This window comes from Natator depressus, chromosome 5, assembly GCF_965152275.1.
Source record: "Natator depressus isolate rNatDep1 chromosome 5, rNatDep2.hap1, whole genome shotgun sequence".
In the NCBI taxonomy this organism is placed as follows: domain Eukaryota; kingdom Metazoa; phylum Chordata; order Testudines; family Cheloniidae; genus Natator; species Natator depressus.
Genome location: NC_134238.1, coordinates 79,096,546 through 79,111,665, shown reverse-complemented (window position 1 = coordinate 79,111,665; position 15,120 = coordinate 79,096,546). Strand labels below are relative to the sequence as shown.

Sequence of the window (15,120 nt, the reverse complement as noted above, 5' to 3'; positions counted from 1 at the left end):
GAGCGCAGCCAGCCCAACCCCAAGCGCTAAAGGGCAGCGCACTGCTGAGGGGCTGGAGCCCAGAGGTCGGGCACAGCCCCCCCACCCCTTGCCAAGCAGAGCAAGCAAAGCACCAGGCCCTTGCCGGGCTTCCTTACCTGTCCCTGGAGATGCTGAGCTGCACCCCAGCAGCTTCCTCTTCAGAGCTGCGCGCACCCCCCTCGCAGGGCACTTGCTGCGGCGCGGTGGCTCAGCCTACAGCCGGCTGCTCCACTGAGCGGGAGCCAGCATAGTGATTTGGCCCTAGGGGGAAGGGGGCAGGAGAAGTAGATCCCCTCCCCGCCGCACAGCGGGGTCCCGCTGGCCGCCGGGTTTGGAAGGCTCCCGGGATAGGGAGAGCCGGAGGGGAAGCTGAGCTGCGGCTGCTCCTGGGACAGTCACCGACCGAGGCGCTTCTCTGCCGCCTCCTGCCGCTCCTGGCTGGCACGCAGCGCGAGTGCCCCCCGCTGCCGCCCACGCTGTCCCGGGCGGGCTCCTGGAACCTGCTGCTCCCCTTTGTGACACCACAGCGCGCCTCGGCCAATGGCAAGTGCCCCGCCGCCGCGCTGGAGCGAGAGGCGTGGAGTTCCCAGCCCCAGGGAGAGGAGACGGAGCAGAGGATGCTGCTGCTGTCTCCAACTTGGCTGGCCGGCGTGGGACACCCCCCACCCAGCCACACATACGCTGCCTGGTGAAATGCCCCTCTGCCCCGGGGCAAGGAGCGCCCGCAGCCAGAGCAGCCCCACCCGGAGCCAGTGGCGGGGACACACGCCAGGAGATTTACAGGCAGGACAGAAAGGCACCCCGAGGCCGCCGTCAGCGGTAGGTACAACCGGCCGGCTCGCTGCGCTGGGCAAGCTGTGCTCAGCTTCGCACTCTCCCGAGCCTGAGGTTGGCCAGGGGCCGGGCTGCTACTGGAGGCAAGTTGGGGCAGCCTGAGAGCTCCAGTGCCCGGCCTAGGCCCCAGGGCCCAGCCGCTCCACTGAGGATCGCAGGGATGCCCCAGACATGACTTATTGCCCAGACACCGAGGACCCACTTGCAATGGCAAAATGCCACCCAAGGCACCTGCTACTTGGGGGAAGACTCCTCAGGGGTCAGATCAGCCAAGGGCTTTGCACTGGAACTATGCCAAGGCACAGCAGGGCCAGGGATTTGGCCTGCAGTATCTAGGGGGAAATCCTGGCCCCCTGAAAGTCAATGGGGGTTTTGTGCAGGCTTTCAGCCCAAGTATAGATGCAGGACAAAGCTACACAGGACTTTAGGCCCAGTATTTGTTTGTCATGGCTCGCTCTCTCTCTCTCTCTGATGGAGGAACAGGTTGTTATTTAGTACCTGCGCATCCCTGGTGCCAGCCAAGGAAGGAGCCAGCGTGCACACATATGCATCTCAGAAGGCCCCAGCCACCCCAGGGAAAGAAAACATACACACAATAGGAGGTGGGATTAGAAATAAGCCTTTGTACTGCAACATGACAAATGTTCCTATTCAGAAAAGATGATTTCTCGGCGCTCTCCGCACCAGCATCCCCACCCTTTTTTAAGGCAAAAGATTGTGTTTCTGTTTTCTCCCTTCATTAAGTCCCATGCCACTATATTTCAGGGGAGTTAAAAGATGCATCCTTACTTTTCTCCCAAAATATTTTCAAGCTGTCAGAGGGTGAACCTTCTTTACCCTTTAAAGAGTAGGGGGTAGCACCGAAAACAAAAATCCGTTCATAAAAGGGGGCAGCCTGTAGTCACTACATCATACAGAGATGCCCAAACAACTTGAAGACTTTCAGAGGTAGGCACAATACACCCCCCCAATAATGATGTGAAGTGCGGAGAACTAGCAGCTACTCTTAGCATGGTTTCTGCCCAGAAAACAATATTTTAATTTTATTTTGAATATGGTTTGGACAGATAATAAAGAAAGGCAGCAACTAAAATCCCCCAATACACTGTAATGGTGGCAAATCTCCTACCTGCCAGTTATATATCTACTGTACTTATGACAAATAAGTAGGGTGCCTTTCTGACTTTGCACATTGGTAAGATATGTATAGCTTTTCATGCCAATTGAAGTGTTTATGATTTTGTAAATAAAGTTTTCATTTTGGAGAGTATCTAGAAACTGAGTTATGAAAACGCCACTCTATATTGACAGAAGTGACCAAGCAAAGCCTTTGTGCTCTGTGGTTGAAGACATTTCTTTGAAAATAGTGCCACCTGCTGTTTGCAACAATCTTTTAAGTGTTGGTACCAAACCCCATTGCTTGGGCTCATTACAGTAATAAGAGTAGTCCTTGCGTTAGACCAGGGGTCGGCAACCTTTCAGAAGTGGTGTGCCAAGTCTTCATTTATTCACTTTCATTTAAGGTTTTACGAGCCAATAATACATTGTAACGTTTTTTAGAAGGTCTCTCGCTATAAGTCTATATATTATATAACTAAACCATTGTCGTATGTAAACAAGGTTTTCAAAATGTTTAAGAAGCTTCATTTAAAATTAAATTAAAATGCTGATCTTACACCGCCGGCCCACTCAGTCCACTGCCGGCCTGGGGTTCCGTTCACCTAGGCTGGCAGCGGGCTGAGCGGGGCCGGCAGCCGGGACCCCAGACCAGCAGCGGGCTGATTGGCTCAGCCTGCTGTCGGTCTGGGGTTCCGTCCACTGGCTCCCGCCAGCCAGGGTCCCCGCTGCTGGCCCTGCTTAGCCTGCTGCCAGTCTGGGATCCCGGCCCTGTCCACATAGAGTAAGTACCTACTTTCTCCCTGGTTCTGGCCCATTCTCTTCCTCTCTCTGCACTGAGATGAGGGTGGGAGTGCACTGAGAACAGGGCTGGGGGTGAAGGTGCAGGGTCTGGTCAGGAGCTAGAATGAGGGAGGGGGTTCAGGGTTGGGGTAGGAGGTTTGGGTGTGGAGCGCTTACCTGGGCAGCTCCCATTTGGTGCGAGGGGTGCAGGTGGGAATGTGTGTGTGTGTGTGTGTGCGCGTGTGTGTGTGCAGGAGCTCCCATTTGGTACTCGGGGTGGGGGTGCAGGAGTCAGGGCACGAGACTGGGGTGTGGGGGGGGGTGCGGGGGGTGCAGGGGTGAGGGCAGAGGGCTGGGTGTGTGTGAGGAGGGTGCAGGAGTCAGGGCTGGGGTTGTGAGGGGGTGCAGGGGTCAGAGCACGAGGCTGGGGTGTGAGGGGGGTGCAGGGGTCAGGGCAGAGGGCTGGGTGTGCGTGAGGGGGGTGCAGGGGTCAGGGCAGAGGGCTGGGGAGTGTGGGCTGGGGTCGTGGGGGTGCTCCCAGCCCCCTGCCCTGAGCAGCTCAAGGCAGGGGGCTGGAGGGGATATGCCAATTCCATCCCCTTCCCCAAAGTCCCAGGAGCAGAGAGCGCGCTGCGGCTCAGCTTTTCCCTCTCCCCCTCTGTAGCAAGGGCCATCAGCTGATCGGCAGAAGGGAGGGAGAGAAGGAGGGGCAGGAACCCTGCATGCTGGGGGAAGAAGCGGGGGGAGGGGGAAGCTTGCCTGCCCTGCAGGGAGAGAGCAGTGGGCAGAGAAGAGTGGGCTGGGCCGGGCAAGATTTTTAATTGCACGCTGCTGTCCCCAGCAGACAGCAGCTTGCCTTTAAAAATTGGCTCGTGTGCTGTCTTTGGCACGCGTGCCATAGGTTGCCAACCCCTGTGTTAGACAAAAGAACATTAACAAAAGTATTAGCAATGAGTTTTTACTGAATTAAATAAAAAAAGTTAGATTTAAAAAAAAAATCTATAATTGTTGTAGAATTACAAAGATTACATTTATTCCTCTCCCTTCTGCCTCCTCCCTCCCCCCCCCCCCCACTTTATATGCTGAAAATTAACCACACTTTGTGGATCCCCACACAAAGAAATATTTCTGGCTAAGATAATGTCAGAGAAAAATAGACTGAGCTGAAGACTGTGAGAGAGTCTCAAAATGCTATGTCCAGAAACTGTCTTTTCCTTTGTGTGTGCGTTCAGTGCCCAACAAAGTGGGTCCCTCATCCTTGACTAAGGTTAGTGGGCACTATCAGAATACAGATACATAAAAGAATTTTGAGACTGTTTTTTAAAATGTCCTCTTTTAGTTCTGGCAAAGTACAGGAACAAGTAATATCAGGTACAATTTTTGAAACCTGAATCATCAATACCAGTCAAGATTTGTGTAACCACAACAAAAAGCCAGATTTTATTACCTTCACTCATATTAAGTAGTATCACATGAGCAGTCCTACTGATTTCAATAGGGCTGCTTGTAGAGGTTCTTTTCAACATGTAAAAGTGGCAGACTCAGGTGAAAAATAAGTGACAAGAGAAATACCTAAAAAGACTGTTTGGCCACAGGAAATCCTTGATCTTCTGTCACAAGGTCTGTGAGTAATAATGAATACTTTTAAAGTTATATTATAAAAAAAAAAAAGAAACCTCCATGGTCACATTGTCTTGCTTAGAAATACCTATTTCCATTAAAATTGGTGTTTTATACGGATTTCAACTCTAAGGAATTAAACACATTATTAAATAAACAATGGTGAGAACTGAAACTCAAAACAAAAAATAAAATGTTCATGCTGACATGTTGCACTTCAATATCCCTATAATGGCTAGATTTTTTTCAAAGTATCAGAACAATGTAGCACATCTGATCATAAGCACTGAAGATGAAGATGATAAACTTTTGATGCAACGGTATCATTCATATTTAGTTTACTACCTACTAACTGCCTTTATGGGAGGATCTTTCCCGGACTTTCTGCTTTCCAAGCAGCTGATCTCCAATTTGCATTTGGACTATTTAATCCTTCCATAAGTGCATGACTTCATATTATTTGGATTTTGAATCTCATCTTGTTGCAGTGTGTTACCTATTCTAATCCCTCCAAGAAATGGTAACTTTGCAGTTGAATTCTGCACTCATATGCATTTGCTACCCCTCCAATTCTAATATCATCATCAAGTACAATTATACTGAATGAACACTTTATACTAGATCTTTAGTTAGCATTCAGAATTAAAATAGTACTGACCACTGTTGATACTTTACCCCTTTGGAGAATTTGCTTGCTCCTTCTCTTTACCCAGTCTAATGCATGCTTATATGGATGTGACGGGTTCGTCACAGAGACCCCCTTGGGACTGTCACCTGATGTGCTGAAACTACCTCTGAGCCCATTTTCCCTGCCAGCTTCCTGCCAGGGACTCCAGAACCCTGTCTTGTTGAGTCAGACACGCTACTCCATTGCAACACAGACCCAGGGTCTGAACCACACCCCCAAAGCTGAAGACTTTAACCAAAACTGTTCAACAGGTTTCCTATCCCCAGCACCCAGACACCTAGCTTCCAATGGGATCCAAACCCCAAATAAATCTGTTTTTCCCTGTATAAAGCTTATACAGGGTAAACTCATAAATTGTCCGCCATCTATAACACTGATAGAGAGATATGCACAGCTGTTTGCTCCCCCAGGCATTAATCACTTGCTCTGGGTTTAATAATAAACAAAAGTGATTTTATTAACTATAAAAAGTAGGATTTAAGTGGTTTCAAGGAATAACAGAACAAAGTAAGTTACCAAGCAAAATAACACAAAACACGCAAGCCTAAGCCTAATACATTTAAGAAACTGAACACAGGTAAATCTCACCCTCAGAGATGTTCTAATAAGCTTCTTTCACAGACTAGACTCCTTCCTAGTCTGGGCCCAATCCTTTCTCCTGGTACAGTTCTTGTTAGTTCCAGCTCAGGTGGTAACTAAGGGATTTCTCATGACTGGCAGCCCCCCTTGTTCTGTTCCACCCCCTTTTATAGCTTTGGCACAAGGCGGGAATCTTTTCCTAATGGAAAAGCACCAGGTTTAAGATGGATTCTAGTACCAGGTGACATGGTCACGTCCTGTGAGACCCCAAGCCTCCATTCTTTTCAGCCTGACTCACATGAGCACAGGAAGGCTTATAAGTAAACAGAGCCATTTACAACCAATTGTCCTGGTTAATGGGAGCCATCAAGATTCTAAACCACCATTAATGGTCCACACTTTGCATAGTTACAGTAGGACTTCAGAGTAATACTTCATATTTCTAGCTTCAGATAAAAGAATGATACATTCAGACAAATAGGACAAACACACTCAGTAGATTATAAGCTTTGTAATGATACCTTACAAGAGACCTTTTGCATAAAGCATATTCCAGTTATGTTTATAAGTGTGAATATAATGTATTTCCATAAAACATATGGAGTGCAACATCACAATGGGGCAAACAGCAAAACACAGGAAAAGGAGATTCTTGCATTGAGTAGCACCTCCCTCCATGAATAGTCTCATTGGCTTTAACACAACTAATTACAGAGTAAAAGACTATTAAAAAAAAATCTGAATCTGTGTATTTGAAGAAAGTAATCTTGCAACTTTCTCTTTAAACACAGCAAAACATTGGTCACATTTTTTGTACTATTCATCAACTTAGCTCTCTGCACTGATTTGGATATAATTTATTGTTAGGATCAGAAGAGTTATCAGAATTTAGCCATTCACAAATATCAATTACCAGTCAGACAAAAAAAGGAGTACTTGTGGCACCTTAGAGACTAACAAATTAGTCTCTAAGGTGCCACAAGTACTCCTTTTCTTTTTGCGAATACAGACTAACATGGCTGCTACTCTGAAACCAGTCAGACAAGGTGAGTAGTATCCTGAGACCCATTCATTAGGCTACAACATTGCATATAATTACCAGCTGGTTTCACCAAAGAGCAAGATGTTCTGCAAGCTATATTTCCTTGTAAGAACAACCCCCACTGTCTTTAGAAAATACTCATTCTTAGAAAAATATTAATACTTATCGCTTTTATAGAGTTCTACATCTTCAAAGTATTGTTGCCTCTTTTTGACCTGAGCACCTGGTCAACTTTCAGGGCCCTGGGAATGTTCCAAATGAAAGTAGAAATCAGTGGAGTCTGGTATTTTCTTTGATGCAGTCTTGTTTATTTACAACAAATGTACAACGTTTCCGGTCTCTGAACACAGAATTAATCAAATAGCAAGAAACGGGTTCTTTTGCTCACAGCACCAAGATCATCATTTCAGCCTCCACCCTTGACCCAAAGCTTCGGGTTTCTCCTAGGACACCATGCTGCTTCTTCTGGCTGGCTGGCTCTCAGGGCTTGTCCGCACTATGGAGGCCACAGCAGCATGGCTATGTGCTGTAACACCACAGTGGGGATACACATTACAACATCAGAAGGGTTTTTTCTATTGCTATATAAACTCCACCTCCATGAGCAATGGCAACTAGGTTGAAAAAAGCATTCTTCCACTGACATAGTTGTGTCTATACCAGGGATTCAGACAGCACAGTGATGTTGCTCCAGGGTGCATAATTTTTCATACTCAAGTGATGCAGCTCTGTCAATCTACATTTTGAGTGTAGATCAGGCCTTAGTCACTCCCAGATTTGTTTGTTTCTTCTGCCTTCCCACACACCCCTGCCCTATCAAAAAACAATATTCAGCAAAAGCCCTCCAACTCACTCAGTTCAAACTCCTGGGTAGGTTCATAACTCCCTTTTGGGCAGAGGAGGGGTGTTTCTGATTAATTCATCCTGACAGATATGTTAATTGAAGTGTGCATTCACACCAAACTCAAAGAGGTTTGTGATTCATGCAGTCACCCCTACTTCTCAGCATAACAGTATTAACCAATCAACCCTCACAATAACCTGGTGATCTGGATAAGTATTTATCCCCATTTTACAGATGCAGAAAATTTAGAGAGGTGAGTCAGGGCCAGAATCAGAATTACTTAATTCAGAACATGCTGGTTCCATTCTTGTACTCAGTATATTAGACCACACTGCCTCTAGGTGGTTTGGATCATTTTTCTAATTGATTAATGAATTAAGAACAATGTATTTTTCCTTCTCCTTAACCAAAGAAGGGCTATAACATTGCCCAATTAAAACTCTAAATGTTTTGAAAATGTATTATGTGTAAATGCATAATTTTATAAATTTAGTTACCACAAATTGACTCAGTTTGAGTTTTAGAGAGACTTGTCCAAAATGCTACAATCATTTGCTCACATTGGGTTGCACAGTCTTCCCACACAGAGGTTGCCATTACAAAAATCAGCATTTTCAACAGCAGGGCAATCATGAAGTAATTCATCTTCTAAACACAATAGAAAACCGCAGCATCTTAGATGCTACCATGTAGTAAAAGTGTCTTTTACTAACTTTTTAATGATGACTGCACACAGTGCACAAACCTGGGATCATTACAGGACTAAGAATGAGATTGCGTCAGGTCTATGCTCCAACTGTAGTACTGGTATACCGGAGCTCTCAGAAACCCCTGCCAGCCCTGGCTTAAAAACGATCATAAAAATTATGAAGCTCAACTTTTTTGCCTTTGGAGTGGCCACACTACACCAAATGATAGACAGGTAAAAAAAAAATCCAGATGGCCTTAAAGCCCACACACTAAGACTTCCATTTCAAAATCATACAAGTCAAACACAATGGTATCCTCCCACTATACTTGGCAAATGTTTCAGGAGCAAAGTATAAACACTTCCAGCAGAGGGCATCTTAATCTCAGTTTATTTGCCAAATAGTATTGACTTCATCCTTGGTTATGCTTATGACAATTCGTTTTTGCTTAAATAGGAAGACTAATGAATACCTACCCTATTATGCTTCTCTGCAAATGCATTCCCCTTGCTACATAGATTTTATTATATAGTTTTTAGAATCCCCTACTTAAATTATTGACAGCTTTTCACTGATATATAAAATACTTTTTGTCATGCTGAGTAGAACACAGAAGATTTTTTCCTATTCTAAATAGTCACATTATCTTCCATTACATATTGAGAAAATATACATTAAAATATGCCTTTAAAATACTCTTTTTAAATAAATATATAGACAGATAATTAACATAGTATAGGAGATATTTGGTATGTCACAATGACAGAATAAAAGATCACAAACTTGGGTCAGAATTACTGGATGTTCATACTGCTGAGTTATGAATAAGATTGTCTGCACCTTTAAAACACACTTTTTTGTGATCCACACTGTGGTTTTAGTGATGATATTTTCCCTCTTCATGATGGAACATGCTGAAAATATGGTTTAAAACAAGTGTTTTTCTTAAACTAGAAATAAAAAATAATAAAAACAGGTATATTACTGAGAAAAATACTAAGGAATAAATTCAGATCACAAGCATGAAATGATCAGATATTTTTCCATATAAATAGCATTTTTAAATGAATAGAATTCGGTTCCACTACTTGAGTTGCTGAGATAAACTGACTGTATGATGATGTCTTTGATCAAGTCTGTCTTTTCATTTAGAGAAAGCATTCAAATTATAATGTGGAACATCTGGTTTCCACATAAAGCTCAGAATTTACCTTCTCTTGTGATCTTCTTATCTGTAAGTTTCACAAAGGGGATATTCTCAGACCATGTTTTTGAATGCCTCCAAGAACACAGCATAGGAGTTACAAGGATAGCTATGTAACATGGGACAGGAAAAAGGTGATGAGGGGCATTTTTAGCAACCATTCAGGTGCTCAAGCCACTGCCAATTTTTGGGATGGAATATTGATTACTGTGCTTATTGCCAAGAGTAGCACCTATAAGCCTTTGTACCAGCCTTAGCATCACTAAGACAAAGCCAGGGGAGAGGTAGCGATCACAAGGTGTGGGCCTGACTGCGTCTTACCTGATACGCTGGGGTAAGTGTCTGTGAAAAACAGGAAGTAATTCTATATTTGACTTCAGGTGCATGTGTGTCAGGGCCCATGAGACTGCAGACTCTACAAAAGCACATCTGTATAACAGCTTAAAAAGTGCTTGCTTAGTGGTTTTTCTTTGATGGACTTGTTGATATAATTGTAGAAGTCACTAACATAAAAGGGTTTGACAGGTCTGAGGGATTTGGATTTGACCTTCTGGACATCTCTTGGAATCCCCAGCAACAGGCAGCTAGCTGGCCACTTGAACCTTGTTGTTTGAACACTCAAGACCCATCCAAAACATGGGTAACTATTGTTTGAGGGTGCTCTAGAACCTATTATGTTTGTATGTTCTTTAGACTAAATAAAGCAGGGATTTTGAGTAAAAGCATTCTGGAGAGAGTGCTGGAGACTAACAAAGTGAAGGCTTTAAGTAAAAGCACTTGACTTTTTGATTTATGCCAGCCATATAGCAGATGGAGGTGCTGCATCTCCCTTGGTTTATTTCCTGATACTACCTCGCAGAGAGTAAAGTTACCAAGAGCTTTGGGTTTAGTAACCCTGGGTAACAAAGGGACTAACAGGAAGATAGCAGATCAGCCTGAAGAAGGGTGATAGTGACAGTCTGTTAAGAAAACTGATTTACTAGGGATAGGACTTATATATGTGCAGTCTTAGAACTGTGAAGAGACACGGATCAGAAACAAATACAGCCACTGTCTGGAATACCTGTGCCTGGAAGGTCTAATATAAAGCTGACAGAGTTCTCTTTGAGTTCTCCTTTTATGCGCATATGAGCGGCACAGGTAGTGATGCCTATAGTTAAGGTTACCCAATACTTACTATTCCACAACCCTGCTCTCGGTTGCTTATAACTTTGCCAGACTTTAAGCATTTGGACTGAAGTTTTCCATGCTGGGTGTCTGCCTCAGGCTGATTATTTTTGGAAAATTTCAGCAAAAATGGTTCAGCCGTATCCCAGAATGAGATTGGTGAAAATACATTGTTCTACCCGTATTTAAAAAATTCTCACAATCGTTTTATTGAAAAACTCCAGCACCTCTGTACTTGAAACTTGGCAGGTCACCCTGTGATCTGGAACATGCCTTTTACTGTCCCTGTGAAAATCCATCCAAATTTGGCCAAGTTATAAGCCTCCGAGAATCACTTTTCTTACATGCTCAGTAGAGACTTGTTAAATTCTCCAGTGTTTCTGTCCGTACTGAACATGTACCAGCCCAGGATTGCAGAGGTCAAGCAAGACTTTCCCTGAAGTTACTGACACCAGAGTCCAGGGACAGTTTCCCCTGAGTTCTCCGTGCCCTTCCCTCCTGTTCTCCCCGGCCAGGATCCAGGCAGCAGAAAGCTGTTTGACTAGAATTCAGAGGGGTAAGGTGCTGAGCAGGAGACTAGGAAAAGGTGCTGATGGAGTTTAATGTGGAGACTGGGGTTGGGATTGAGACAAGAAGCTGAGAATAGGCTAGATGATAGACAAGGATAGGCTAGAGAAGCCAGGGATGGAAGGGATCAGGATTTGTTGGGGTGCGGCAGGCACAGAGTCAGGAAGAAGCAAAGACAGAACAGTCTGTAACCACTGGATGACACTCTCCCTCAGAACCTGGCATAGAGTCAGAGTTTAAGGCCAGAAGGGACCACAAGATCACCTAGTCTGGCTTTCTGTATAGATCACAGGTTACCAACATCACCCTCATGCTAAACCCGGCAACCAACCCCAGAATTCAGGAATCTCAAGATTCCTCTGCTGTCAATATAGCTCCACATAACAGAATTTTTGTTTTTCAGTTTGCTTTATTAAAAAGCCAGGAAATTAAAATAGTTTGTGTGTGTGTAAATAACATTAAGGTTGCAAAGTCAAGCACTCAGAAGTACAATCTTAATTTGGCCCCCTTGTGTGTATGCATTATATGATACAGTCTCTAATTACATGATCACTTCCTTCCCCCACTGCTACCCCCCACCCCTGGGAGCCAGGTAACACTTCTGTACTTTGACGTATCCCAAAAATTACAGTTGGTATGATCCTTCAAACTTGTAGGATATTGGTGTGCTTTCTGTTACTCTGTTAAATATACTTTCCCTAAACATATTAATATCAAATCTCATCATGCACAGGACCTAATCATGTCCTACTAGGTGATAACATGGTTTTGTAAACAATTTTGTAACATGACTAGGCCCTATTTACACTGAGTTATGAAATGATCTTATTCTTGTCCTAACAAGAACTGATTTTAAACGTGACTCTAGCTAACGTAAGTTGAACTCTAGCGCAGATGCACTCTTAAGGGTTTTGTGATATGAATATATATAACTGACTTGGGTAGTGCTAGCAAACATTTGATACTAAGAGTCAAGGTTAGATGGAAGTAGAACACAGTAGATTGTCTTAAAGCACAGAATTCACCTGATCTTGATTGAGACTGCATGCAGTTCTAACCGGTCCGGATTCCAGAATGGGGTATTCTAGCCAACCTTCAAAAAGAAGTTTGGAGATGAGAAATGGCATGAATGAGATTAGGCGAGGTTGAAATCATTTTGTAATTTTGAAGAAAATAGACCCCAGAGTAAGAATAACCATGCTGTGTTCCTACAAAGCAGTGTTTCCATGCTCAGGCAGAAGCTGTTTTCAGATGGAAGAGGAAGTAACATTTGTTTTCAATCCAGAGGATACAAAACAGGGTAAAGTACCATAAAGCACCATAGCAACCAGTCTACCTCCCTCTGCTTGTGCTTTTGGACTTAAGACCAGAGGGGCAGCAAGAAATTAGTCAGGTTGATAATAGGTTTGGCTCTTGAGTAATCAGGGGAAGGAAAAACAGAGAGACTGGGAAATATAGATAAAAAGGAATGAAAGGAAGGAGGGAAGAAGCAAGAGAAAAAATGGAAAAATATAGATAGTGGGGGAAGTAAGAAGTAAAGCGAACAGAGAAGAAGGAAGGAATTAGTTAAAAAAAAAAAAGAGAGAGCGAGAGCAAGCGTGCACGCACAGTGAGGGAGGATGGCGGCCTAAAAGCTGGAACACAAGAGAGAAGCAGCAAAAGCAGTTTTTAAGCTGCCATGTTCTTCAATGAAATCTACATTGTAGTTCCAGGCAGCTCAGACGATTTCCCTCATTCTGCCAAGGAAGTGTTTACAATGAGTCCTATATGCTTATTAGTATGAACATATTTGACTTAATTTTGGTCATCATTAGCAATGTATTGTTAAGATTATGTGATATCAGATAGAAATGATATAATTTTAAATCACTGACTGCTGCCATTTAACAGAGATTCTACTCACCAGTTATTTCTCCTAACATAGCTTCTTGTGTCGTGTTTATCAGTGGGGAACTTGGAGACAGACTGGGACTAACAGTCTTCAAAGAATTGTAGAATTAAAAAAAATATGTTGAGGAAAAACGTAAGCAGCCATAGCAGTATCATCACTATCTATAATAATATGATCTGTCCAGACAAAAATAATTTCAGACTACTACATTCAGTGCTACATGTCAGACTTTTTGTACTGTGTAAGGGTTGCAGTACATTCTCGCTTTATCTTGAAAATGACCTTCCTTGACTTGATCATGAGTTACACATCATGAGTTACACATGAGGGACATCATCAAGTGGAAAATAATACCTGCTGTTGCTAAAGAACTACTTAACATTCAGTGCACAACAAAATGTGTGTGGTAGATAGTCACAAGCAGTCTTGTAAGATATATTACATCAAAAAAAAATTAAATTAAAATAAGATAACTTGGCATATTGGATTTTGGAGCTATGCAACATCTACTGTATACAGAAAATCTCTTTAAATTTCAATGAGCCTCAGAAAGAGAAAAAGTTTCCCGTGCTTGTGCTATTTGCAATATTACATACCACTGCTGATCACATTCCTAATAACAAAAAAACCCTAAAAGACCTGACCATAAGAACAACTCTCTAAAATTAAAATGTAATATCGTATTCTTCTATGGCACCATACCAGGGTGGCTTACCTGTGGGCTGGAGTGCCTGGGCCTGAGCCAGCCCTGATTAAGATGAATCTCATCTGAGAAGGATCAGGTGATCCCAATACAGAAAGTAGCAGGAAACTGTAGGGAGAGATGTTTGAGAGAAGTAGTAGAAGCTGACAGAGGCTAGAGGTCTGGTAGTAAACTGGGGCATGCTCAGGAAACAGAAGCCTGAGAAACTGTGGCTAGCTTGAAGAAGCAACTGCAGGGAGCGAGAATGGCTCCTGCAGAGACCTTGAACTGTGACCCAGCTCTGGGAAAGAGTATGGGGAACCTCCCAACTGAGGGGAGAGAAACACTCAAATGAGGTTGGGGCCAGGTGTACCCCAATAAATTGGACCCCACATGGGGAATGTTTGTAATTTTCCTGGGGACTGCGAAATTTGTTTAAGGAACCTAGTGAAGGAGACAACAGGGGTGGAGTGCTGCAGAGACGTACCTGGCCACGAGGGGGCACACAGGAGGCAGTAAGCAGCCATGGTGTTACTTATACTCCTCTTGCAGATGGGTAAAATGAGCCTTTGACAGGTTAAGTGACTTGCTTGAGGTCAAGCTGCAACTCATTGGGAGAGCTGAAAATAGAACACAGAAGTCCTGACTCCTAGTGCCCTACTCTCTAATATTAGATGACAATCCCTCCGATGGTATAAATATGCTTCTTTCACTTGGAATCCTATGTACAAATCTCTTTAAAACCCCCGACCTGTAGTGATTGCCTAGGTTGATTTTTTTTGCTGTGCAGCCTGTGGGCAGAAAAAGGTTTGCCTGGTGATTTTTGGGCAAGTCACTTAACTCTCTGCTTGCTCAGCTGTAGAACACGTTTAATAGTAACTTGAGTCTTAGTGAATGTGATAAAATCTAATTAAGAACCATCCTGGTGGCCTGATGGTCGCACTTTGTATAACATTTGATTCTGTATCTCCCAACAATAATGCCTCCTGCACACTGCTTTAACTTACAGTAACCTCCCTACAGCTGCCAATGTGTTCCTCTGCAGTCCAGAATCCTCAGCACTGAGCGCTACAAGCACTCTCCATTCCTAGCTCCAATCCCTTTCCTTCAATTCTCAGCTCTACTCAGGGCACACGCCCTTTGGCTGGGGCTGCATGATGAGGAAGCATAGGACTATTTATACTGGTCTTGTGCTGTAGCTGCACCAGTGGAATTTTCCTCTGTCCAGTTGCAGCTCTGATCAGCAATACACTCTACCCTAATTTAGATAAGCAAAGACAGAATAAACATTTCACTAGAGTACTGCACTCATCCTTACTAAGATGTGAGCAACAATAAAGAGGGAATAGTCTTTGTCTCAGTATTCTACAACACAGACATCAGAACCAATCAG

The 15,120-nt window shown here is 43.7% G+C and overlaps 2 protein-coding genes across 5 annotated transcripts in view; one reads left to right on the top strand and one right to left on the bottom strand.

The window, feature by feature from the left end:
• The window catches only part of MEGF10 (multiple EGF like domains 10), a 140,433-nt gene extending 140,004 nt beyond the window's left edge, over nt 1-429 (bottom strand). The window contains exon 1 of the mRNA XM_074953064.1: nt 138-429. The gene's annotated coding sequence lies outside the window, so the exon portion shown is untranslated. The remainder of the gene's footprint in view (nt 1-137) is intronic.
• Nucleotides 430-560: 131 nt separating this feature from the next.
• Nucleotides 561-15,120, top strand: part of C5H5orf63 (chromosome 5 C5orf63 homolog) — a 59,676-nt gene continuing 45,116 nt past the window's right edge. For 2 of the 4 annotated variants that reach the window (XM_074953063.1, XM_074953054.1), the window contains exon 1: nt 561-840. The gene's annotated coding sequence lies outside the window, so the exon portion shown is untranslated. Of the gene's footprint in view, nt 841-1,338; nt 1,458-15,120 lie in introns of all 4 variants that reach the window. The other 2 variants (XM_074953061.1, XM_074953058.1) reach the window with 2 other exon arrangements.